General features: G+C 41.1%; 1 protein-coding gene across 4 annotated transcripts in view; it reads left to right on the top strand.

Moving 5' to 3' along the window:
• SLC45A4 (solute carrier family 45 member 4) overlaps positions 1-22,991 on the top strand; it is a 69,935-nt gene that overhangs the window by 3,259 nt on the left and 43,685 nt on the right. The window contains exon 1 of one of the 4 annotated variants that reach the window (XM_075085920.1): positions 17,828-18,027. The exons of the other annotated variants lie outside the window; for them this stretch is intronic. The gene's annotated coding sequence lies outside the window, so the exon portion shown is untranslated. Of the gene's footprint in view, positions 1-17,827; positions 18,028-22,991 lie in introns of those variants that run through there. 4 annotated transcript variants of the gene reach the window in all.

The raw sequence follows: 22,991 nt of genomic DNA, 5'->3' as shown, positions 1-22,991 counted from the left end.
CATGTGCTTGTATGTCTAGTACATGTGACCTAAATTTTTCAAACCGAAGCACATGTGCAGCCTACTTCAGGAGCTTGCTGAAGCAACCGCCTTTCTGCCATGTGGAAGTACAGGCTCTGAGGAGCTTAGAGAAAGCAGGCTGAATTTGGACCCATCTCGCAAGGCTGTGACCTCAGAGTTTAATTACCTTTAAACTCACTCCAGTCCTGGATTCACTGACAGCTAGAAAGCTAGGTCTTTGTAATTTAATATTGCTCTGCTTGTGTGCTAAGGCTGGAATGTGTGGACTCTGCCTCTATCCCTGTATAAACTTGTTTTAGATGGATCATTCCTAAAAGCCATGAGAATACTAACATTGGATGGTACTGCAGAGTATTTCACCAGTGAAACTGCATCTAATGTTCAAAAACCTTATTGAAGTCAAAATGTGTTGCCAACCAAGTAGCTTAGAAAAGATGCTTAAGCTTTGAGAGGCATCTTATAAATGCCTAGGTGGGAAGCTGGTGGCTGAAATGAACTACTAGCTGCTAGATAATGCCCGCAGTTGTGAATGCAGTTGCATGTAACACTTCTGTACTTTCAGCAGATGCTGACTTAAGCAATAAACAGTTCCTTATACAGTAACATTTGGTCTTGTGTAGCTTAATCTGTAAACTCTGCCTGTGATGTCCTGCTGCTGTTCTTAGTTGAACACCTCATGACTTCATGCTTCAACTCCCAGAGAAGGCAGCTAGTTTTGCCCACAGTATGTGGGCACCTCTACTTGCATGTTAGGCAAAAGCAGTGAAATCTTTCACATCGCCCATCACAAGAAGCTGCAGCTGGCAGTTTTTGAGGTTAACTAGCAGTCTGTACCTCTGCTGTTGTTCCTAATTGTAGCAGCCATCCTAAAATAATTGCATCAAATGATCAAGCAATGTGTGTTCAGCAACAGTGCACAGGCAGTGGTGTCATGCTTGAGGTAAAAACAAGCTTCATGTGCCCTTCAAACTGACTGTAATGTGATGGTTAGTGTAAAAGCATGCTAACCAGAGGCAAACCTACTTAAGCTGAAATGGGGCTTTCTAGCTGATCTGCCAGGAGAGCTGCTGTGGAAGTGATGAGGCTGTCATGTGATGGAGGGGGAAGCTTTAGCAGCTTGCACAGTAACTGGCAACATGGAGAACTGTTTGTACTGCATTTTCGTTTTGCAAGGGTCACTCCCATGACCTTTACCTGTAGTATTGCAAGATCCCGGGCTATGACCTATTCCAGCTATGGGCATGAGATTCATCAAAACTAGGCTGACAATGGCATAGCCTCATGTGTGGTGTTTTTCATTAGAGTAGGCTTAACTTATTTGACAACTATTCTGTTAGAGCTCCTGGTCCTTCAACTTGCAGCACATTGTCTGCCTTACTAAACAGTTTCCATTCAACAGTGTGGTTAACCTGAGAAATGCAGAGTGCAATGATTGTCACCTGGCTTAATATACCAGTGCTAAACTGATAAGAGTGAACCAATACTTTTCCTAAGCAGAGCATTATTCCTGCCTAGTAACTGCCTTAATGAGTCCACAAACTTTCTAGCAGAGCTGTGTATTTAAGTTGCCATACAGAAGCAGAAAATACAAATGATCCTGGCAAACCCACTTGCCAGAAAGCTGAAGCAGAATGCTTGCTGTCAGGATGAGTGATACAGTGTGTAGCTTGACAGATAGCTGCTGTTGCAGTTTGAGAATCACCTTCCAGATGGGAGATCCTGGGCAGCCCAGAAACCAAGCCTGGAAGCAGTCACTGTTAAGCTGTAGAGCTCTGTGCTGTGAACTAAAGACTTTACATGTTTTTTTGGTAGGCTGCTGCTGGTCAGGTGACTGTTTTATGGTCAGGAGCTTATCAGTTACCCACACATCTTGCATTTGAGTCACAGCCCTACTTGGAGTAACCACCCAAAACTTCTACTGGTAAAGGATATTATGTCTTCCAGCTAGGACTGTGAGTCTCTTGAATCCTAGCAGTAACTATTCACTGCTATCTTGAATAAACTGGTTATTCTGTTATGCTTCTGTATCACAGTGCACTCCCCTGAGTGGAATAAGATACTCTGCATGAAGAAGAGCTGAGTTCATACTATTAAATCTAGAACTCCGATAGTATTGCCGGAGACTGAATTTGCCTCAAGTTAAAAACCGAACTTTAGGCATCTCGGCAATGGATTCAGAGCACTGCAGTGTCTGAGTCACTGAGTGTTTTGTGTGCTGTGAGCTGCCATCTTAGGGAAACTGGCACACAGTAGCTTAACTAAAGCCCCTTAGTGCTGATATTTCCAACAAGTGCTGTAAAGTCACTTAGACTGCAGCTGGCATACTGCATTATAACAACTCAGTAGCAGCAGCTGCCAGGTCTTCTCATCAAACTTGCTCTTGGCAAGTGATTGGCAACCATCAGGATGCAAAGCTTTCATTGGGTAATGATTTGATTTGGTTTGGTTTAGGAGCTGCTTCTGGATTTGGTTTGGCTCTTACTGGCATGTAATCTGCTCAAACATGAATCTCAATATATAGGTGATAGGAAGTTTGTTTTTACAGCATGGACAACTAATAAAACTCTTAACTCAGAGCTGGAGAAGACTTGGTTTCTGGGACTGTCATATACGAGGTATATTAAACTAGTCTTTAGCTTTAGGACACCTGACTAGTTTGATGCTTTAGGCTTGACTAGCAGTCTTTTTTGCAGTGTTATATGAAGACTGACTAATCTGTGGACCTGAGGTGCTCTGGGAGTGGACTGGGACCTACTTTCAGTGCAAGACTGATTGTCAGTCAATAGCTGCTACTCCTGTAGCAAGGCATAGAAGGGTAGGAGGTAAACAAAACTTAGCCCTAAGGAATAGGCTGAAGATGCTTTTAAAAATCTTAGTGGTGTGTAAACAGCAGCAGGAAAGCATTACTCCTGAATTGTTTTGCTAACCTGTCTCAGGTGGACTTTATCAGTGTTCTGGGGAGAGCAAGATTGGTGCACTTAGACTGGAGAGAGAACCTAATTTCCTCATCTTGTTTTAAATGAGAGCTCTAATGTTTTTGTAACTGAAATTGAAACCAGTGTTATGCTGACCCTGCATATTTTCTATCCTCTGCTGGCTGGCCTGGACTACTTCTGCATGCAGTATAGCCCATTTATTTTGGAGACTTGAAAACATGCCATTATCACCCTTCAGTGCCAGATAAATAAATGATCTAACTGGGGACTGAACCCAAAGTGCTTTTTTACAAAAGCACAACTGCATGTTATACTTATATTCAAGGACAGAATGAAGAATCTATGGTCAGTCATCCTGGACCACCTCCAAAAACCAGTGGCTTAGGCCAAAAAGCAATGACTACAGAACAGTCAGATTTCTATGCCACTTAATTTCCTATCATCACTTATATGCAGCAAGCAGTCTTCCAGAATGCACTTAATTGGAGCACTATTTAACCTTCAACTTGCTTATCAATCATACAGGAGTACAAATATGAGGAACAGGAATCCACTATTAAAGTAGTGTCGATGCTAGATCTTTGCTTCCAGGTAACAGGAACTTCAGGGTTTATTTTTTTTGCGCGGAGGGAGAAGGCACACATGCAGGGTAAAAATACTCCTCCCCTTTTACGAGGGGAATATCTGAGCAAGTACACTGGCCTGTGCAATCTGGCTCTGGGTACTCCCAGAGGAGCGATTTAACAGTCTGAACTATTGCTCCTTGGAGTAGTGTGGCTAGCCAGCTAACTCCCAAGAGTTCAAAAAATAACCCGAAACAAACGCACAAGTTTAACACTAACACATCTAGTGCACATGCCCTGTTTGCTGTCTGAAATGTATCAGCTTGTGATGCAGGTTTGTTCTTTTTCTTGGCTCTTGTTCTGTTTCTAACTTCAGTGTAGAGAGGGGAAAAAGCTTATGCTTCTCAGTGCAGGACTTACCCTGATTGTTTTCCAACATCATAGCATTTGTGTGGCTCTGGCTGCTGTTTGCATTGATTGTCACAGTCTAAAAGTCAAAATACTTCGCTCCTTCAGTGGGTTGAAAAGGGGAGTGTCTTGAGAATTACCTGTACCCTTCATGCTCCTACTGCTATTGCTGGCCTGTTCTGCTGCTTTGCTTTCAAATCACCTTTCCAATTTGTCGTCTTCCAGCTATGGTTCAAAACTCTCAATATGCAGCTGCACAGTAGCAGATCTGTCTGCTGGAGAAATGGCATTGAACCAGATAATGTGTCCTCTTCCAGGTGGTCGCTCTGGGATAGTTTGTGTGACAATTCAGGATGCTATTTGAAAATAAGCCTTTTGACCCTTATAGTACTAGTGGGATCTCTAATGTTTGTATGCATGTGAGCTAGACTAGAGTGGTAGATATATGTATATCTACCATGGCCTTCCAGCTGTGTAGTTAAGTTGTGTATTAAAGGGTTTGGGTTCCCACCTAGCAAATCGTGTGCTAGCATCTTCCATAGATTTCTGTTTATCTACTGGGCATGGCATTAGATTGTTAGTAATTCTTTTACAACTTGGGAAGAGTAGAATATACTTGTGGGCAAGTAATAGTCTTTGGTATGTCTCTTAAGATAGAGCCTTACTACTCTCATGGTATTCTTTGCCTATTCATGGCTAGATCTAATTAATATCACTTTGTAAATCCTAATCTCTCAGGGTTGTTCAGTATAAACTTGACTCTACTCGTTGAGCAAGTTTCTTTGCATCTTCCTACTTCTGCAGAGGTCACTTAATGGAAAGCTACCCTTAGACAAAACCCACAGTGCTCAATACAAAACATGTATGTTCATCAGTCTGCAAGCTTCCAGCTCCTTCCAGCAGCCCGATGCTGCACAGTATTTCCCTGAACTGCACCACCTAGCAGCTTTCTCTGCCTCATTCATTAACTATGTTCTGAAATTAACACTCTTTCCAAGAGATCAATTCCAGTTCTGTGTTAAGGCTAGTTACTGAATAACTGGCTGTAATGAATGCCTAAATTTATCATTGGTACAATAATAGCTACACTGTTTCTTTAACTTTAGCATCTTCAGAAGCTTTTTGGTTGAGAGACTGGCTGTCTGGGTGGCTTTATAAGGAGCCTGTGTAGGTATTTCTAAATATCACACTTGCAGGATCCTCCAATGAACTTAAGTTGCCTTGACTATGGATCACAGCCTCGTTCTACCTACTTGGAATTTAGCACTTGTGTCCCTGATGGCATTCACCAATCTTTCACGTTTTAAGGCCTTTTCCACTGACAAAGCCGTGGGCTTGTAAGTGGCCCGTGGTCAAACGTTCCTACTAGAGAAAGCTTTAAGTCCCTATGTAGCAATTACTGTATTTAAGACAGACTATCCACCAGGGCTTACAAAAGACAAATGCTTTGAGTTAGGGAATAAGACTTCACCTAACATGCAGAAATTGGAGCAGACCAAATGATTTGGAGATCCTGCCTTTAGGAGATGGAATAAGAAAGCCGCTGCTGTTCTGTGTGTCAGGCATTCTCAGTAAAATTGCTTTGTGGTTGAAAAAATAGTCTGACCTAGGGAGGTGTTTTAGGAGAGGTATTGGTAATAGTTCCCCAAGCCTTAAAACTAAGGGTATATTGTCTAATAAGGGCAGAGTTTAATGTTAATGTGTTTAAATATTTCAGTTCTGTGTTTATAACATCTCCACCATGCAATATACTGTCCATCTTGCAACTAAATTAGTGTGGTCAGGGTGGAAGTACTGTGCAAATGAAAGCAATGCTTTGTCTATCTCCAGTAGCAGCATTCAGTTCATTAATGTTGCATCTGCCTGTAACTTGGAAAATGAGTGGAAGCCTGCCAGTGACAAATATTAAATAAAAATGGGTGCCTTATTTTTGCTTCAATGACTGTCCAGCATATTTTCTAATTCTTACTTGGTGTGGTTGTGCTAGTGCTGTTATGCTTCATTTTCTTGCTCACTGTTGATGTAGGCATTAAATAACTTCCTCTTTAATTGTCTGGGTAATTGTGATATCTTTTCAGATAGCAATAAGAATAGTGACTTTCACTGAAGAAACCTTTAAAATATTGGGCTAGACTGGGAGCAAACCTGGAAGCCAAGGCTGGAAACTTGTTGCTTCTGTTGTCTGATAAAGCAAGGAGGAGCCCAGAACTTTTCTTCATAATTTGTTAGCCTCACAGGGCAAACTGTTTATAAGCTGTTTGATGTGAGCAGCTAAGACTAATGCTACACAAGTCTGTCTTTGCGGCTGAAAGGGTTTAGGCTTATAATGCTCTCAACCTTGCAACCTTGCAGGAAAGAATGAAAATGTAGAAAGCTTATGTGACTGATGAATGCATCTCAAATTGTTTATAACTGAGCTTGTAGCTTAATGTTAAATCTGCATTCCCCAGACTTCTCAGTAGAAGGTTAGGCACAGACTTAAACTGCAGATTGTGCGAGGAGAGCCTGAAAGTCTGGGTAGTTTTCCTTGTCAGTTAGGTGCACAGTTTCACTCCTGGCATATGTGGGGAGGATGTATCAGAAGTGACAGACAAGTGTCACTGTTTGTGATCTAGTGGGTTTCGGAGTATGGCTTTAAGTAGAACTGCCAACACTTCTAAAATCAGCCTGATCACAGCAAATGGTAGTCACACCTGCTCCTCATGGTAGGAAGTGTTTCATAGAAAGCATGTGAGAAGGCATCTACATATGTTCAGTTTATTTTCTGTTCAGCAAAGAAATCTGGGATCAGGCCACTCGAGATCCTACCTGGGTGGCTAGGTGTGTTACCCCATGTGTGTCCTAAAGTAAACTGGAATCTGTTTTATTGCACTGTTTCGTTTAGTAGGATTTAACATTTCATACTGAACCTGGGAAACTTGTCTATCCTAACTTCAGTTCCATGTTTTGAAGGCTGATAACACTATCTGCAGAGTTTTGCACTCCATTCCAGTGAAGGTTTATGCCTGGTTGAAGCTTACTGTAGCAATAAGTGTTCTTTCATCAAGGAAAATACAGGATATAGTTGCATGTTTTATATTCATCGTGTTTCTCCAGATTTCATGTGAGTGATGAACAAGGGCATACTAAGTCCTCAAAGGAAGGTGAGCTGAGAGTTTTCCTAGCCAAAACTTTTCTGGGTTATCTGCAGTCAATGCAAACTGCAGTGTGTATAAATAACTTTACAGACACAACATGAATTCTTTCCCTGCATGATTTTTTTACCTAGTAAATCAATTATTTACCCCCTCAGTGTCTACCCCAATTAACTTAAACTCACTGCAGCTTGATTGAAAGCCAGAATGCAAGCTAAGGATAGGAATGTGTCACATGTGGCTGCTTTAATGTTGAATTGCAACTTAGAAATTTAAGTATCTTTTGGCTTAAAAATAAAGGTTTAAAGCAAAATGGAAGTGACCTTTTGAACTATGGCTGCTTTACTGTGTGGTGATCTGTGTTTCTCTGGAGAAGTTCATGGGTGAAAAATCTACCCATTTATCTTTCATAAATATTTTTATAGAGGAAATGTTGAACCTAGAAACTTGCTACTGGAAGAACAAAAACTTAAAGCTCTCACAGGATAACAAATGCATTGCTCTTAGATAACAGGGATGTGGTGCTCCTGTTTTGTCTGTTAAATCTTGACTGCTACATGAAGCAACATTAAGGTATTTCAAGTCTATTTAGACTCTTAAAACCTAAAACATTTAAGTGGTGTTATGATCAACTGCTCATTGCTTTAATGAAATCTTATTCCTCCCAAAAATCTGGCAGGTGGTTGTTCAAACAGTAAACACATTAGTTTATTGCATAAGCCGGTACTGTAACTGGAAAAGTAAAATGACTAAGCACAGTGTTCTCAGTAAAGCTGCCAAAATAAAATAGAACTCAGAAGGGCAAGCTATACTTTTCATTAAAATAAGCTTCAACAACCACAAAGCTTTTCACCCTGAGGGCTTCCTGACTCTGACAAGTCACTGAAATGTAAAATGTCAAATACCTCCATGTGCTGACCGGTAACTTGCATCAACTTTAAGATCTTCGTTAGTCAAATACTAAATGTACTTTCTTGTTCACAAGCTACAAGACTCAAGTTTTCTTTTTCAGCTTCCTGTGTTAGCGCTGAAGGCACACAAGTACGCATGCAGCACATGTAAATGCCTGTGCCTTTGAAAACTGCTAGCTAGGCAATTGTGCGTGCATCCCCACAATTGAAGATGCAAGAACTGCAAGGAGCAACCTCGGTTTGTACAGCCATGAGAAAGTTATCAGTGAGCGTGGCAAGGACGGACTGAGTGTGCTTTGTCTTTCACATCATGAATAATAACACTTCTGTTACTGATAGCATGTAGGGAATGTACTGTAGTCCTGGTTACAACTCAGGCCAATCATTACTTCTCTGATACAGGAGAGATTGTTTCATGTTGTCCTTTAACAGCTTTTACCTTTGAAACCTACTGTCAAGCCTTTGAAATAAGTAGAATAATTTTATGCCCACAGACTTGTAGTCATGTCTTCTGGCTCTTGTCTTTTCTATTTCCTCCCCCAGCTTTTTCTAGCTGGCTTAGTCTGTTTATGTACAGCATGCTTTGCTCACTGAAGTGTTTGGGTTGAATGTTGTTGTGCTTGATGAGGAATCATTAGTCATGTGAGGTGATCCTCACCTCTAATATAACACTAGGATAGAAGTAAGACTAGGTGTTTTCAAGAGGATACTGACTTGGGTTCTGCTTCTCTGCTGTAATCCACAGGTCTTCCTGAAGTGTGTGATGCCCTCTCTAGTTAAACTGCTAGCAGGAACAGTGTTTGAATAAATATTTGCTGGGTTTGGGGTTTTTATTTCAGACAGTTTCAGACATTTCTGCAGTCCTTAAGATCTGTTCAGCAAGCCTGCTCTCAGTGCATGAGCTGATGATACTTTGGACCAACACTAGAATGTTCCTGAAACCTTACTTAGAAATACTGCTTTGCAGTCAGCTACTCTTCATAGCAGAAGTTGTAGAAGCTGTTGTAATGTTCTCTAGGTCCATCTGTGTGTCCTACCCACTTCTTGGTGCTTTCATCTATGATTGCCAAGGCCTTAAATATAGGGATGCATGGCATCTACTCTTTATTAATAAAGACCTATGAAATCCTATGTAATTGCTAATTTATTAAAACCTTCATGTGTTTCAAAGTAGGGTTTTTCCTGGAAGACTTCATGAGTGACCAAATTCAGGCAATTCCAGTTGTCCAGAATTGATTCTAAAAGTCTCTAATTGAAGCCAGAGAAGGCCTATAACATGCCATCCAATATGACAACAGGCTTTTTAAAAATTTCAGACAAAATTGATGTCACCACAGTCTGGCCTGGTTAACTTGGCCAGTTGCTCAAAGCCTCATTCATTTGATATTTTTGGTTTGCCTGCTCTTAACAGCCATATACCTTAAGCAGGTAAAACATTTCAAATACTTAGGACTAGTATGTACATCTCTATACAAAGGTAACAACTTCTTGTCTGCTCTTCAAGGACTTAGCCAAGTAGTGGTAAAGTTGTCCCTTAACCTGAATGACAAGTTTGTTAATTCCAACAAACTTTTGTGTATAAGCACCTGCAAACTGTGAGGGAACCAGCCCAAAGCAGCGAAATCATTCAGGGGCAAATGTGCTATCCCTTAACTCCATGTGTGATAAATGGATTTAGCGGGTTCTGATGTTAGAGGAAGGAATCCTGTAAGTGTTAGCTGTCTTCATGGGAACTGGGTTGGAAGCCAAGCCACTATCTTGTACCCGAATAAAGTGATAAGAGAAAGTATTCAGTTAAAAGTAGAGCAGTTCTTTAAAGAAATAACCTAAGACCTAAAACTCTTTTGAAAAGATGAGATCAGCTAATATTATGGAGTATTCATTCAAGTACCTGACTTTGGTTTTGCAACTTCAACTCATCCCTTTGTTGTAGGAATTATGACTGTCCTGTTTTCCCCCACAGATGTATGCCTGTGCTTTCATCTGCACCACAGAAACAAAGCATCCCTTTTTGAAATTCATCTAGTCAAAAACACCAAACAGCTTAAACCAGGTGTATGTGTGCTTGCATCATACTTTATCTGACCTCTGCATGTGAGTAGTGATGCTCCTTGCTTGGGTTGCTGCTATAGGCAGTTGTCATCTCCTGCAATATGAACATCAAATCAGTTTTGAAAATGGAGAAACTAGTACATTATAGCAAGTAGAAGCCACCAAGCATCGATCAGAAGTGACAGGTCAGGAAGCTGGACATGTAACATCTAGAATACTGTAAGGTCAGGCTCAGCTTTCCAGAGGAACCATGAGAAGATGCTGCATCCATTTTGGGATCAGAGAACAAGCAATGAAAGCTTAAAGCAAAGAGCTGAATGCCCTAGCTTGTGGCATGCCTGTTCTGAACAACCTCTGCTGAACCACAAAGATTATTAAACCAGAGGAAAGAATAGAGGCTAGAAATCTTGTACCTGTATTTCTTTTGCCATACAAGCTGAGTAGTAGAGGTGAAGCCAGGTGAGGAAAAGTCAGTGGTGCAAGCACAAACTGTAACAGCATGATAAAGGTATGTGGATGACAGAAGCTGAATGAAGAGCTATTTAACTATCTTCATGAAGGCCATGCTACTGGTATGTGCTATTACTCAAGAATGGTCTAATAGTTTAGAGAGGCTCCCATCAAACTGTTGAGATGCATAAGCAGATAGCTTCAGGGTATTAAAGGCAGCATTCATTGATCAGCTCTCAATTTGGTCAGTTCTTCTTCAGGTATGTTCTGTGAATAGCTATACGGCCCCTGAGATAGGAGGTCCCTTAATGTTAGGTGCATGTTAGACTAATCTTAGACTTCTCTGAGCAAGACATTGTTCCTGTTTATCCTTCAAATCAATGCTCAATAAATTTCTCTTGCTACTCTTAAAGCTGTAGCTGGTGTGCATTTTAAAAAAATGTAAAGACGTACTCAAAGTCTTCATCTGTATTCACTTGACCAGTTCTTTCAGGAGTGCTGAATTTAAGTTGTAGCTGTTACTTTCATTGAAAGTATATTCATATAGACTATGGAGATCCTTTTAATCTTCTGAAGATGGCTTACACTGAGGGTATGTGTTTTTTGGTGTCTCTTTAAACAACAAAGGCACAAAACCAAATCTATTTTGTCAGGTGTTCAGGTTGCTACTTCTTTCCCTGTCTCCCAACTGAATTTCTCACTTGGCTTGAGGCTTCAGGATCTATCCTAGGTAATAGAATGATTAAAATTGCTTATTCTATGGCGCTAGTGAATGTACTTCTGCGTAGAGGATCTGATGCCTTTCTGAGGATATTAGAGGTCTAGTAGGATAATGTGCCAACTGCTGCACTGAAGTATCAGCTGTTCTGTGTACTGAAATTCTGGCAGTTCTGCATTGTCCTGCTCTTCTCATGCTGCTTTCAGTGCCTGCAAATATTAAAGCAGCTCTACAGAAATACCTGTGATACTATCTGACCACAAATTCATTCTGCCTCTGAGAATGATCTCAAAGGGTATGCAATTAGCTGTGCGTAAAGAAACAACCACTAGATTAGCTCTGTTTTCTAAACAAGCAATCTTGCTTGTATAGGCTGAATTTCTCACTACCATGTTCTTTATGCTAGCAGCCTTCCATCGAGAAAATGACTCAAGTGCAATCGCTTAGAATCCTACAACTAAATTAATGTGGGCTATGATTTGTTGACTTTAAATACCCTTTTTATGTAAAGAAACTCTTCTAGGAAAAGCCTGTCTAGTCCAGTAGAAACTATTGCAAGACTATTTTGTCCTTATAAACATTCAAGAAAAGATGCTTTAGCATGTGTGAGATAGATTCACTGAGGATGTTCTAAATAATTTAAGGCTGTGTATCAGATGGTAACCTCCAACAGAAAATGCTTGCAAGAACCTAGATGCTTTTCAAACGGGATTTGCTGTTTGGGGGGGGAGCAAGGGATAACAGTTTGTAAGGTAAACCAATATTCAAGCTAATTAAATGTAGGTTAGCATCTCTAATACCTGTATGGCCTGCTTGTGGTAGCCCCCGACTGGCTCGTAACAAATGGTTACAGTACATCTGATGGAACCATTACAGAGATCCCTCTTCATCACTCTGCCCCTGGAAAATGTTTTCATGGAGTTTTAAGGGAGCACAAGACTATGCTGTAGGTCATACAATATTGCTTATGGTTGCATGGATGAGATCTGCCCCCATCTCACAGCACAGCTTTGGCCCTAAAGAATTCCTTAGGTCATATGTAAAACTTCCTTTGAAGGATGGCAGCTGTATACTTTGCAGCAAGCATACAGGAAAAGTTGATGGGCTGACAGAGCATGACCAAATTGTCTGAATGTGACAAGACTAAACCTAGGCTGCCAGATGTGTTCGCTTTCATTTTCAGCTGCTGAGGGCAACTGTCAGCTGTAAGAACTGCTGAGGTGATTGCACTGATACAACTGCAGACTATAGAAGCGCTTCAGCTTTGGTACAGAACTGTTGCAAGTCTCATCCCATAGCAGTCCAGATGGATGCTGTTAACATGGCATGGATGCTGAACTTGTGCATCCTGTAAGAGGAGAGTGGCTGACAGTCATTCCCAAATTAGGTAAAAATGCCAAATTCTGACAAGCCTTTGCCAAGTGTTTCATAGATCTACAAAGTCACAAATGGAAGAGGGCTGCGTCCTCTAAATATTTCCCTGCTAGCAGGTCTTTATGTATTGAGCCAAGCACTTGTAGCCTCTTATTATTTTAGTGTGTGTCAGTAAATATCTTATCCAGCCAGTTCTAACAGGGTTACAGCTTGGCAAAACACACTACTAAAATAGCATTCGTTCATAGTCCAAAAATCAAAATATGTCCTGATCAACTGCTCTTAAATGTGGTCACCAGCTTTCTACAAGGCTGCTTATAAACCAGCTGTCTAAATCGTATTAGTTATGCTAAAATTTTCTGAAGTTGATGATTTGTAAATACACCATATTCACCAAAGTGCTGTCTGCATTACCGGTATTTCTTTCTCCTAAAGGTGCCACTCTTAAATGGTATGTTTTGCCTACTTTGCTTGAAGTACTGTTTGTGGAATTTCTTACTGTGTTCTGTTCCTCAATGCTGTAGGTATGGTCTGAAATCAGTGTGGTGATGCAACCCTTCTGAGCACTGATTTATCCATATTATTGGGCAAATAGTATTCCTCTGATATTCTTAAGATTTATTAATTTTATTATTGGTGTTAAGAGGGGATTTGTAATTTTGGTTCTTTATCTTACACCTACTTAAAACATACAGGCTATGCATCACTGCTAGGTCCGTTCAAATGTTTGTTTAAATAATTCAGAAACTAAAATAGCTATACTTCATGGCAATAAGCATAAACACGTCTGCCTTGTTGGTATTTGGGACAGTCCGAAAAACTGGAGCAGGCATCTGCTCAAGTGTTCTAGCTATACTTTTCATGGAGTGTGCTTTCTCAATGCTTGTTTGTAATCACTTGTGCTTCTAAAGGGAGGCACTGAAGATGTTTACCAAAGGTGCTGCACTGTAAAACTGCTGCTCTAACCTATAGCTGTTTTCTCTATTAGCACTACCTAATGCATCACAGGCTTGAGGCCACGTGGCTGAGAAGCTGCTATTTTACTGCACCCTTTGCAGCACGGTGGCATACAAGGAGGAAGTAAGAAAAAAAAACCTTTATCTCTAAACACCTTTATTCCTTTCTTTCCATACCATAGCTGCCAGGCCCATTTAACACCTCATCAGGGGATGTTACAGTATTTTCTTTGTCCCAGATGGAGGGAAGTTATGCGAAGCTGGGGTGGGGAAGAGGTGGAAGGGAAGGCATGTCTCTCCTCTTTGCCGACAAGAGACAGTTTCCAGCAATCATGCTGAATCAGTGTGGGCTCAAACTGCAGAGTAGACTGTAAGCGGTTGCTTATTACCAAGCTATCACAGTGATGATGTTCCAGTTTATCTGTGAGTCATAGAATCACTTCAGTTGGAAAAGACCCTTAAGATCATTGAGTCCAACTGTTAACCAAGCACTGCCAAGTCTACCACTAAACCATGACTCTAAGCACCCCATCTACAAGTCTTTTAAATGCCTCCAGGGATGGAGACTCCACCACCTCCCTGGGCAGCCTGTTTCAGTGCTTGACAACCCTTTAGGTGAAGAAATTTTTCCTAATATCCAATCAAAACCTCACCTGATGCAACTTGAGGCCATTTCCTCTCATCCTATTGCTTGTTACTTGGGAGAAGAGACCAACAGCCAGCTTGCTACAATCTTCTTTCATGTAGCTGTAGAGAGTGAGGTCTCCCCTCAGCCTCCTCTTCTCCAGGCTGAACAACCCCAGCTCCCTCAGCTGCTCCTCAGAAGATGGCAAAATGAGAATATTTAGTGGAAGATGATATAACCAGTTATATATAGTTGTTTACAAACCCTTCGGAGAGCCTGAAATGTGAGAAACCCTCTTCTGTGTTGTTTTGGTTTTCCTCTGAGGGAATAATTATTTCCTCAGAGTTAGTAAAATCTGGCCAAACCTTAACTTCTCCATCTTTGTTGGAAGGTGAACAAAATTTTATGGATGCTTTCAAAAGCTTACTTTAACAGAGTTTTCTGAGATTGAATGATGGTAATGCATTTAAGGACTGGTAATTGGAGATAATTCCAATGAATTAGGCTTTGCAGATGTTAATGATATGCTAGAGGAATTCAGCTTATGAAGATCTACACTGTACTCTTTTTTGTCTTGATCTATTGAATAGCTTCTCTAATTGTCTACTACGTGTTCTGGCAGTATTTGGGTTTCTTAAGCATTTACAGCCTGAAGAAACCAGTCATCAAATTTTCAGAGCAGTTAATATAATTAGTTCAAATGCTAGCACATGGAAGTAGAGTATCATGCTCTTCAGCATAGGTACAGTAAGATCTGCAAGGAATAGCTAACTTGGCATCTATAGACTAAGTAATCGGTCCTGGCTTGACTATTTTTTATGGATGAATATTCATGCAAACCACTAGTCTCAACCTATTATAGAAAGTATTGCTCATTCTGGAGAGTAATTTGCAAATGGTAGTGTGGGAAATGAAGTATACCAGCACAGTGCAATCAGGAGGACAGCCTTGGTAAAAGAACTAGCGAAAAAAAATGCTAGCAGCAATGATGTACTGATAGGCTTATTGTTGCACCACCAGCCCCACTGGGTTAGACCTTGTCCTTCTTTCTGCAGGAAGGTAATATTGTTCCAGTTAATCTACTTGGTAATATATTAAGATGTTCCCTGATGATAGCCTTAATTTTGTTTTTCTCTGTTGTCTCACCTCATTGAGACAGAGGGAATGAATCAATTTAATTCTGATGGGAGATAACTCTTGTGTTTAACGTGGTTTAAAAACTTGAGGATATCTTAGTAGGGCATGCCTAAGCCAGGACATACTTACCTTGTGCCAGACTGAAGTTTGACTGTGCCTATCTGACCAAATCAGTGGGTTTTCTTAGTGAAAGTTATTTGCAGCAGTGTCAGACCGTAACAGCATATTTGCACACTGGCCTGAATGATCTCCATCCCCATGAGGTTTTGAGTTCTTTGTGCTTCTGTGGTGACTAGGTTATTTTTTTGTTTTGAAAGTACTTAGCTGTTAGTGCTTGCTATCTTGCCCTTTACCTTTATCTAATTTGGGGCATGGAACCTGCTACTTGGAGACCTAGCTATCACAAATAAGGCATGCTGGTGTCTTTGCTGTAGTGTGCAACTGCTCCTTAGTGCCTGTTCTTCCAGCATCACTGGTCCCAGCTGTTATGGAGAAAGCTCCCCTGTTGCTATTTATGCCCATAGCACCTTTGCAAACGTGAAGGTGACAGGAGCATATATGAAGGTGTTTACCTAGCAGTAAAATAAAAAATAAGTTTAATCAGATAATGCTACCTCTCCAGTTTAAGAAAATTAAGTACTTCCTAGTAAAAACAGCAGTAGCAGTGATTTAACAATGTAATCTGATCTAATATTAGTAATAGCCTGTGCCTTTAGGGAGCAGTATAATATCCAATCCACTGAATAAAGTCTGTCTCACATTAAATTCTGGATCCCTTTTAAAAAGATGGCTTCCCAGAATTGTTTCAGTAATTTCATAAAGAGCCATGGTTTCCTATGTCTTTTTCCCATACTATAATCAGGCTGGGGAAATGACATCGGCCCCCAGAATATAAGGAATGAGGAAATAGTGCTGTCTTACAAAGATGTGCTCCCTGATCTTGTGAAGGACCTTCACCTTACCTCTTATGCTTTCTATTCCTCCCTTTGTGTCTGGGCAGGAAAAAGCCCATCGGGGAGCCTGCCGTGCACAGATTGCCATCTGTGGCTGCGTCGCCAGGTCTTCCAGCATGAGCCAAAACCTTACTCTTGGTCATTTTTCTGAGTAAGCTGGAAGGGGGTGGAAAGAGTGTCCCGAGAAAGCAAGGGGGCTTCTAGTCAAGGCTGTGCTTTATGGGAAGAAGTTGCCAGGAAACCCTATGGAAGATTTAATACTGGCAGAGCTGGAGTTGGAAGCCGGTTTATGTCAGTTTTTAATAATTTCTGGAATTTTGTATACATACCAAGGAAAGGGTGCAACAAGTCTTCGTTAACCCTTTCAAAATGAAGTCGCACACACCCTCACTCTTATGTTTGGGGGGGATTGTTTGGATATTTTTTATGTATCTGTTGGGGCAGTCAAGGGTGTCAGATATTCAGCTGTAGTAGCAGGAGAGCTGCCAGAATCATTTGCTTTTCTTGGACGAGTATGTTTTTCAAAAATTATGCCCAGGCTTAAACAGCAGCAAGGCAGAGGTTGTAAAAGACATCAGCTGGATCACAGTGTGTGAAGAGTCCTGAGGGCAGGCAAAAGTTTGCGTTGCAAGAAATGGAAAAAATGCTGCTGCTTTGTGTGAGGTGTATTGCTCCATATCGCTGTCATTCACAATGTGCTGCAGAATGATTTCCCCTCTCCCAGACTTTGCTTCGGTGTCCTAAATTGTGTTTTAGCCTCAAAAGTAGGTCATGATGCAAAAGCACTGTGCTGGTGGCTTTTTTTAACCAATCTCAGGTTTCAAGATAAACTTGAAAATCTCATTTCAGCCTTCAGTCAGTGTCAGCTGTAGGGTTGCTTATGCACGGTATCCTTGTAGAACAAGCTCGTGTATGCTGTTGTGTTTCAATGCCTTTGATGACCTGAATGATGGATTAAATGTTAGGACATGTCAAATGTAGTTCTTTACTGCACCCAGTTAGCCTTAACCTTTTTCCTTTGGCAGGCTTCTAGTGATTCAAAACAGGTTAGTCCAGTTTAGTGTAAGACTATTTTAAAATTAGAGGTAACTTTCCTCTCAGGATCTGGAGTAATGTTGTTCACACATGGGACTGTTGTTAAATAATACATGGTATAATGCTTTTTGAAAAATTAATCCTGAACAAGTATAGTCTTCCCCCTCTGATAGGGTTGATACAGTTCTATTTTTAGAAAGCGGTAGCTAAAAACCTTTCTGTGTTTGCATTTATGTGAGAAATCGTAATAGGAATTTTAAAAACTACCTGCCTGTAATTGCTGCCTTTTTGAGCCAAAGGCCTGGTGACTCACTCACATGATGGTGCTTCGAGAAAGTCACAGGATTTTTTGAGTCTAAACTTTTATGAAGGAAAATTGTAATCTGACCACGGAAGGATACAGCCCCTTTGCTGAACTTCAAATAAAGTAGTTGCACACGTTTGTCCAGCTGGGCCAAAAACTCCAGGTATGTTTACTAGATGCTTTTCTTCCTACTGCAGTGGCTGAACACTTGAGTTTCGACATGGGCCAAAGAAACTTCCCCTGTGGTCAGTTCTTGTTACTATAAACAGCTGCTAATAATTAGCAACAGAGCTGCAAAACAACTGGGAAGAAAATAGCTGCCTGGTGGCTAAGCAAGTGGTATTCTGCCTCGCATCTGGCAAGTACTAGGAGGCAGAATACATGATAGCTGTCATGGCATGACTGAAGATTCTTCTGTCTTCTGAAAAGGAGGTGTCTTGAGCTGGGCAGGTGAGTCTGCTTTTTTGACCTTGTAGCCGCAGAGATCCACTAACAACTATGAGCTGCAACTTCACACTGGTTTTGGGTATTGCTACCCAAAGTAATGCTTCTAGCTGCCCCTATTCCTCCCTTCCCCGTTACATTGGTATGGATCCATGCAGCCATGCGATCAGATAAAACCAACCTGACTTCATAAAGGATTGATTTAACTTCTTGGATGTGTTTTTGTCAGGTTAGTTTTCAACCTAGATCAGTTACACTGTCTTGTTCACTACTTTGCCACTTGTGTGCCTGTGCAGGAAGGGGTGGGAGTAAGGAACCGGGGGCAAAGAAAAAGGAAGATCAGGCTGCTGCTTTTAGAGGAAGTACTTGTTTGTGCCAGCTTCAAGTGATTGAGAAACCTACAGTATAAGCATTAGAATATGCTGGTAATGTATATTATGTGAAATTCCTGTGCAAGCAGCTGACTGTAAAATAAAACTACCATTGGTAGAAAACAGGCCATCCTAGTGAAACTATAGTTTGCTGTTACAGTTTGAACCTGTGATCAGGTTTGTACTGCAAAGAGTATCTATCTGGTTTCAGCTGTTACTACATGTGTAGTGGAAGCTGCTGTCCCTTTGGCAGATCTGTAGAACAAAATTAATTGTGGAGGAGTCCCCTGTACAAAATAGGCTGGATCAGGATCTTACGGAATAATTTTTAACGTATTTTGAGAATCCACAAATTTGTGTGAGGTGGTGTAGCCATGCTTGCAGAGGAGATAGAGCAGCTCTTAAAGGCGAGGCTGTCCTTTACAGCATCATGCTGTTGCTGTGTTGGTGTGGTGGAGTACCAGAGGATTTGAACTCAAAACGTTAGTAATTATCCTTGGACAAATGCCATTTTACTCTTGAAAAGGCACAAGTCCAAATGATGTGTCATTTTGCAAGCCAGTCAGATGCTGAAGCAGAACCCAGTGTCCATTTTGCATTTAATCGCAGAAGGAATAAGAAGTGATGTTTGTCTGCAACACAGGTAGAATTGTTCAGCCAAACATTTATTTAGTCTAAGGAAAAGCCAGATAAATCCAGAATGCCTTTCTTTCCAATGCTAATATTAAAGCTATACTTAAATGAGTCTAGATAAGTTTTCAGGAGATGGCCATGTTATTTGAAAACCTTAACATAAACCAACTTGGCAGAAAAGTTAAGTATTTGACAAATAAATGGAAGGACTGGGCAATTACAGGGTTGCCAGCCTACCGTGATTCACAGGTGAAATAGTAAGGTTACTAGCATGTATGTCTGGGATGTACTCACTGAAGAATTAAAGGAGGGTAAAGTGTAAGACGGGGAGGCAAAAAATCTTGTCCTAGTAGACTGGCAGCTTCTGGGCTCTTACGTTTCTTGTTCCAGTCAAACACTTGAATATTTCATGAAGTAGAAGTACACCTACCTTTTTTTTTTCACAGAATCCCAGGTTGGAAGGGACCTCAGGGATCACCTAGTCCAGCCTTTCTAGGAAGAGCGCAGTCTAAACAAGATGGCCCAGCACCCTGTCCAGCTGAGTCTTAAGTGTCCAATGTGGCCGAGTCAACCACTTCCCTGGGGAGATTATTCCAATGGTTGACTGTCCTCACTGTGAAAAGTTTCCCTCTCATGTCCAGTCGGAATCTCCCCAAGAGCAACTTGTGTCCATTCCCCCGTGTCCTCTCCATGTGACTCCGTGTAAAAAGGGAGTCTCCATCTTCTTTGTAGCTGCCCTTTAAGTACTGGTACATGGTGATGAGATCCCTTCTAAGCCTCCTTTTCTCAAGGCTGAACAAACCCAGCTCTCCCAGCCTATCCTCATATGGCGGCTTCCCTGTCCTCTGATCATGTTGGTGGCCCTTCTCTGGACCCCTTCCAGCCTGTCCACATCCTTTTTGTACAGCGGGGACCAGAACTGTACACAGTGCTCCAGGTGTGGCCTGACAAGCGCTGAGTAGAGTGGGATAATGACTTCTTTCTCTTCTGGTGATGCAACCCAGCATCCTGTTGGCCTTCTTGGCCGCAGCAGCACACTGTTTGCTCATGTTGATCTTCCTGTCCACCAGGACCCCCAGGTCCCTTTCTTTTGTTGTTTATGGTTCTCTGTGTGTCATGCAGAATGTCCCATTAGGATCTGTTAGTGATCCAATGACAACTGTGACCAGAATCATTAAAGCCTAGTGAAATTTTGGGAGAATTGATTCTTAACTATTTTCCCTTATAAAGTTAGTGGTAAACAGTGAAAAGACATTTGTATGCAATGATGGCTCAAGGTATCTGTTAATCCTTCCTTTCAGGGTCAAGGAGATAGAATTCTTTTAAAATGTAGAATCTTTGTTTGAGCAAGAGTATTCCATACATTTCTAGAAAACAATTCCTGTGGAGAAAAACTGAATGCAGCTTTTCACTGTTATTTGAGGAGGCTTTGATCAATCTGTATACTTGCATGTAAAAGAAAGTAATGATAATGGAAGAGGCAGATCTTGAAGACCTGAGATGGCTAGATAAGTTACTGGAAGTTAATGCAATAAACTTTAAAGACCAGGATGAGAGAAGGCGGTAGTTCACCTCTGCTCAGTTCCCACCTTGTTCCCTTAGATAGCCAGTAGTTTTTGGACAGAACTGTTTCCGTGCTTTCCAGTTTGCTCGTTCCAGTTTTATTTGGGCGGTGCTTATTTTCCCCTTCAGAACTTAGGATTTTGTAACTACCTCACACCTACCCTGTTGAAATGAATTTTTTCTTACACCGGTAAATGCCTTCAGGATTGCCTTCTGGCTTCAGAGGAAGAAAGCCCTCCTAAAGAGCTGAAATTTCTCATGGTATCCAGCTGGGCCCATTTAACTGTATCTACTTGCCAGGCTTTCATACTGCTTACTGAAGTATGTGTGTCATTACCTGAAATCTGCGGCATGCTCCATAGCTGAATTTAAGTCATGTGCTTTGGCACTGCTTCAGAAAATCTAGTTGCTTGTCAAACAGTGCATTCCTATTCTGTGTAAGCAAGAGATATCTGGAAACATGCATTAAATAGTTCAGTCTTGAAAGATTTGGGCAGGACCACTGTTAACACCATTTATTTTGGGATTGATGGCTGTACTACCAGTCTTCTGACCTCCAGATGATTGTATCACAAATGCAAGACCACTGCTTGTCAACCTCTAAGTCCTAAACTCACAAAACACCCTGACAAGTGTGATAGATGTCATTTGCCCAAGGCATTGCATTGCATAATTGTCTAGCGTGACCTTTTTGTGCATCTTTAGCATCTTAGTGCTCGCTAGGGAAAAGAAAACCACTGAATTTTGTGGGCCACAAATATGACCTGTATAACTCTTCCTCTTCTTTGGAAAACCCCAAAGAAAGGCAGTAATTTTCCTCTGGTTCTTTGACAATTCATGTGCTTTGTGAATGCTACTGATTTGAGGCATGGGATTATTGTGATATAGCCTTGTCAAGCCCATAACATGCTGTTTTGTGCTTCATGTAGTCATGTTATGACTTATGCCTAGATGGAAGATAGATAGTAAAAGTATAACAGGTAAGATTACAATCAATTTGAGCAGCTTTTATAAAATTTTGCTTACAGATCAGTTTTCAGACTATATCACTTGCCTGTTTTGTTGAAATATTAACTACTGCTTCACAGGATTTTTCATCGTTGCAATGTGGTCAAAGGTCAAAGTAAAATGTGCAATTAGGTTGAAGAGCTAGTGTAATCAGTCCTCTCCTCCCATCTACACTTTGCAAGATCAGGAATATTTCTGTATGTAAATGTCTCTTCATAACCACCCTCTGTACAATGCCCAACGTGAACAGCTTTCCATGGCTGAAATTCTTCATTCTACTTCCTTATTCTTTGTTAGTCATGAAAATGCCTTTTAAAACTATGGAAAGTGTAGTGAGTGCACGGCAGAATGAGGAACATGGCCGCAGCTTCCTGACATAAATGCTGCCTTGTGACAGTTTACATCTTAAAATTTAGTGTGGCTGGATGGTCAGAAAGGTACAGATGAAAGAGAAGCCATCTTTCTGAAATGTTTTGCCACCATGACTCTCGACATCTGTTTGAGGAAGGAGTACAGCTCTCTTACTACCTGTTCTGCTTGAATGACAGGTAAAATGTAAGCCTAGTGCATCACTTCTTTAAAAAAATATGATAATAATGGTGGCATGTTTCTTAGGTGGATTCCTCAGGCAATGAAGCCTTTAAACCGCATGAGTAAAGGGACTGTATTGGGAATTACCATGGATATTCAATACTACAATTACAATTACTGTCAATCAAGTTTTGGTTTTACTAGCCAACAAACGTGATAAAAAATACTTGTGCTAGATGCAGACATGGGAGCGTGCCCTCTTTTGTGTTTTAATGCACAGAATCCCAGGTTGGAAGGGACCTCAGGGATCATCCAGTCCAACCTTTCTAGGAAGAGCACAATCTAGACAAGGTGGCCCAGCACCCTGTCCAGACGACTCTTGAAGGTGTCCAATGTGGCTGAGTCAACCACTTCCCTGGGGAGATTATTCCAATGGTGATGGTCCTCGCTGTGACAAATTTCCCTCATGTCCAATTGGAATCTCCCCAAGAGCAACTTGTATCCATTCCCCCTTGTGTAAACCAGCTCCTCTTTAGATGCCATTTACTTTTGGAGTTCTTTGGTGCATAAAAGCTCCTGTAACATTTACTTCCAGCAGGTAAATGAACTTGTCTCCCTTTTCAGTAAGGAAGAATCATTATTCAAACTTGCCACATTCAAAATGAGCTTGGAAAAAGCAGCAGCAGGATCTGGATCAGTCTAAAATGAGTATGAACACAGCCTTGCAGGACTTACGAAAGAACTGGAAGATGTTTCAGAGAGGCTCTTTTTATTCTCTGGCTGTTGTATTAGATATACACTTGAAGTAAGATGAAAGTGCTGCAGGAAGACTAGTGTTATGGTTACCACAAAATTGTCATAATG

This window comes from Phalacrocorax aristotelis, chromosome 2 (assembly GCF_949628215.1).
Source record: "Phalacrocorax aristotelis chromosome 2, bGulAri2.1, whole genome shotgun sequence".
Taxonomy (NCBI): domain Eukaryota; kingdom Metazoa; phylum Chordata; class Aves; order Suliformes; family Phalacrocoracidae; genus Phalacrocorax; species Phalacrocorax aristotelis.
Note: the sequence above shows the minus strand (reverse complement) of the source record. Positions and strands in the feature narration are given on the sequence as shown.